Consider the following 4,743-nt stretch of genomic DNA (forward strand, 5'->3'; position numbering starts at 1 on the left):
TATCTTGCCAATGTGTTGCTATAACCTCAAGTGGACACAATAATTTTGATTTGCCAACAGACACTTTAAGCAACTCCCATGCACATGCAGACATGCTGTACTTGGCACAAGATTTTGTTGATGCACCTATTCAGTGTATCTTCTAATCATGCTCTTTTTTTTCTTCTACCTTAAAAATAAATGGGTTTCTTACAGCTGAGTTCTAAAGCCTGAAAAACAAAAATGCAAGGCACTCTTTACCCTTGGAAAAATGAAAAGAGCTTAAGCAGATGTGCCTGCGATAAAAGCATATCTTCAAAATTCTAAATGTTCTTTACAGCAGTTCTTATGGAGTAATGCACTGCATTACAATGAGAAGTGAAATTCAGAAGAGTAGTTGCAGGCCATTTCTCTAGAGGGTGACTTCTCGTTCCTGAGAAGATTACCTGTGAGATATTAGAATGTAAGAGAGAAGAATGGCTTTCAAATACTGTCCTTCTTTCCAAAATAATTATATAGAATAAAAAGAAAAATGCTTAGCAGCTGTTTTAATTTAGGGTTCAGGGACATCCAACGTAGCATTCATGATTTTTTAGATATTTAATTTCTACAATGAGTGACATGTGCTTCCTTACTAATGCTATAAAAAGTTATAATACCTAACTTTGCCACCAAGGAGTTTATAATCCAGTTCAGTGTATTTCAAGATAAAATACAAGCTGTTAACAAGAAACTAGTAATATTATAGTCATAATATTTTAATGAAGAAATTTATAAGCACATATATATCACTTTTTACCTGGAATTGATCTAGGATTGGTTGGACATCAACATCAACTCCTTCCACAGGATCCCCTATACCAAAATGCAGTGATTCTTAGAAAAATCCAGGACTATTATCCATCCTTCTAATGCTTCTTCTGCATAGGTTTTAGTTCTTCCAATCCCTCATTTCCACCTGTTAACTTTATTGAATTTACTAATGTACAAATCATTTTTTTCAAGGCTATGTAGAGGATTTAGAACAAGGACTAATTAAACAGACAAAAGGACCCTTATAACAGCTTTCATCTCTCTTGAATGAGAGGAGTAATTTCAACAAATTACAACTGCTTTAAGAATAATAAACATAGGAATGCCCTACAAAAGTCTTTAATGATAAAAAAATTTCCTTAGAAAATTTGTACTGCTTGTTATTTAGATGTTTTTTAAAAATCATTAAAATGGTTTCCCATGATTTATTATACATATTTCCAAGTTCACTAGAGTAATTCAGAAGAAATGCTAATGTGTGTTATAGGCTACAGGTCAAGAACTGGTACCCATAAAATAAAAATATCTAACTATACGTTCTATTGTTTTTTCCACTGGAATATTATATATATATATATTTATTTATTTATTTTATTTATTTATTTATTTTTTTTTTGCGGTACGCAGGCCTCTCACTGTTATGGCCTCTCCTGTTGCGGAGCACAGGCTCCAGGCGCACAGGCTCAGTGGCCATGGCTCACGGGCCTAGGTGCTCAGTGGCATGTGGGATCTTCCCGGACCCGGGCACAAACCCGTGTCCCCTGCATGGGCAGACCGACCCTCAACCACTGCACCCCTAGGGAAGCCCAGGAACATAATAATTTTGAGCAATGTTAGTTCTTCATTATGGATGTGAATGTCCAGTTAATTCATCCCAGCTCTGCCTCTTTGAAGCATTTTATTTATGTCATTTGCTGAAATGGCATGCTTCCTTCAATGCTGAGTTGAAATCTCTCCTTGTTAAGTTTTTCTTAATTTCCTCAGCCTTCTATTCATGACACATTTTGGAACATATGTGTTACTAACTCTAAACTAGCACTAAATATACTACAGATTGTGTTGCAGTTTTTGCTTTTTCTTGCAAATACCTTTCCTATAAAGTAATGCATTTTGGATTTTAAGAAAATGTTCTATCATCAATAAATCAAAGTGACTATTGAAAGCCTATATATTCTGAACATTTTCTTTACTCTCACCACCAAAACTACTCAAAAAAGTGGGAGTAAAGAGAACAACATGATTTAGGCTTTAATAGTATAATCTATCTTTAAAATCTTAAGAGATTAAATATAAGTGAAGAATAAGATACAAGCCACTCTAAATATTTGAGCAATATGTATGATAAAGAAGTAATGAATATCTAGTCTATTATGAATTTGGAAAAAAGTAAAATATTAATGAAAAAAAATTTTTGTTCTTTAGTAAAATAATATTTATTGAGCATGTACCAGACTTTATGTTGAATAAATCATTAATCCTACAGAATAGATTTACATTGTAAAGATCTTGCAGAAATTGATAAATGAGTAAGTAGTCTTCTCCTTGAATTAGTTACCTTAAACCTAGCTTTAAAAATGGGATAATGTGAATACTACCACTAAGGAGTTTATAATCTCTTTAACTAGGGGGAAAAAGAAGAAAAACTCTATACAGGTAAATAATTTTTAAAAAGTTTAAAACACAAAACAGGATCAGGTAATAATATAGAACAAGGAAAATAATATGATATTTAAGGTCAATTTACTTAGTCAATAAAGATTTATTAACCACATATTTTGTGCAGGGCACTGTTGTGCTGAGGAAATAGTAAGTGCAAAAAAGACCCAGCAACAAGGTCCCACTGTATAGCACAGGGAACTATATTCAATATCCTGTGATAAACTGTAATCAAAAATAATATGAAGAAGAATATATACACACACACATATATAAATAACTGAATCACTTTGATGTACAGCAGAAATTAACACAATATTTTAAATCGATGATACTTCAATAAAATAAATTATTTTTAAAAAAAGACCCAAAGAAGAGGGACCTGCTGGTCTGTTTTAGGAACAGTGAGAAGGTCAGTGTGGCTTGAAATTAGAGTGAGGGGAGCATAATGTGAGTACAAAGAGTAATACGAGAAAATATTCAAAGAAACAAAAATTACCAAAGTTTTTAATCTAAGCACCTAAAGCAGTGAGATTACATACACTGAGATGTGGATTACTGTGAGGGAACAGGTTTGATGACAAGATTAGGAAATAATGAAAAGAATGACAGGATTCTGTTCCAAGATGGTGAAATAAGAGGCTTCTGAACTCACCTCCTGCCATTGACTCAGCAAATCTACAGCTACACATGGAGCAATTCCCATAGAAGAAAACCCAGAAATTATTTGAGTAACTCCTATGCGACGATGAAAATATCCACATTGAACTGGGTAGAAAAGGCTGAAACACACTCCCACCTAAACCACATCCCCAGCGCAGAGTCATAAAATCATGAGGGAACTCACAATTCTCAGCTTCTCCCTGAGGAGCAAAGGCATTGGACCCAATATATAGCACCTCATCTTGTAAAGCTTCCACCAGGCCACTGAAACATCAAGATCTGAAAGCCAATGGGGCTTGCATCCATGAGACCTACAAGACAATAGCAAACAAAGAAATTTCTTAATTGGCTCCTGAGGACTCACTGTGCCTATTCAACAAAGATTCAGGCTCAGAAAAGAGGGAGCAGACAGAAATACACTGTTCCCAGTCTTTCCCTGAAGGAGGTCTATTTGCATACTTCAGAAGGTGCTGCAGTATGGTCAGGCTTCTAATTTAGCACACATCAAGGAGCTGACTGTGATTCTCCAGAGAAACCAAGGAGTTCCAGCAGGTGCCATCTCCAAGTTCTCCCTCTGGCCCACTCCAGGTTGTCAGTGTCTACTTAGAAGGAGTTGTGCACTTATCAGGTGCCCAGCGATCTCTGGTTCAACAAGCCTTTCATATTTTTCTTATGTATGATATATTTCAGAATCACTGTTCTAAATAATTGTTTCAAAAAGAAGCAACTTTAACACAGAAAAACTGAAATGAAAGAAAGTGTTTAATATGTAATGAATTTTACAAAACATGGACTATATAAAATAATGATAAATTAATAGGTAATTTGTAGGGCTATAAAACAAAGAAGGAAATAAAATGCCATAGAATTCTGTGTATGTTAAAAATTTAAAACTAACCAATCATTAAAATAATCTAAATAGAATGCATTTACTCCAAATCAATAGAGAAGGAATAAGGTAATTAAAACCCAATTTATTGACAACCCCAAGAAAGGAATAGGATATTCACAATACACATATTTGACAACTTTAAAACATATAAAGTGTTCCGGGAAATCCATAAGCAAAAAAGTCAGATAATGAAAAAAAGAGGATAAAAATATTTTTAAAAGACACTTCACCAAAAAATGATATTATCAAAATGCCTAATTAATATATGTAAAAATTTTGTTCAACTTCATTAGCCATCAATAAAATGACAATTAAAATCACAATGCCTTAAAGCTAAACTGCAGAATGTCTCAAATGAAAAAGGTGAAAAATATTAATTGTCAGTGTCAGTAAGCATGGGGAGCAACCAGAATTCTGTGTACCATTTGTCAGAGTATACATTTGTGCAACCAATTTGGAAAATTATTTGATGATTTCACTTGAAGGTATATCTTCAGATGAAATGTGGAATGGGTTTACCAAAAGATATGTACTAGTGTATATAACAGTACTATTCATAATAGTCCCAAACTGTTAATTATTCAAATGCCTTTCAGCCATAGAATGAACAAGTTAACTGTGGTGTATTCACAAATAAAATAGAGCCACGAGAGTACAGAATCTACAACTACATGGAAAATAAGGATGGTTCTTATAATCATAATATTGAATGAAAAATCATACAAAAAGGACACATACTC

This window comes from Lagenorhynchus albirostris, chromosome 18, assembly GCF_949774975.1.
Source record: "Lagenorhynchus albirostris chromosome 18, mLagAlb1.1, whole genome shotgun sequence".
NCBI classification, from domain to species: Eukaryota; Metazoa; Chordata; class Mammalia; order Artiodactyla; family Delphinidae; genus Lagenorhynchus; species Lagenorhynchus albirostris.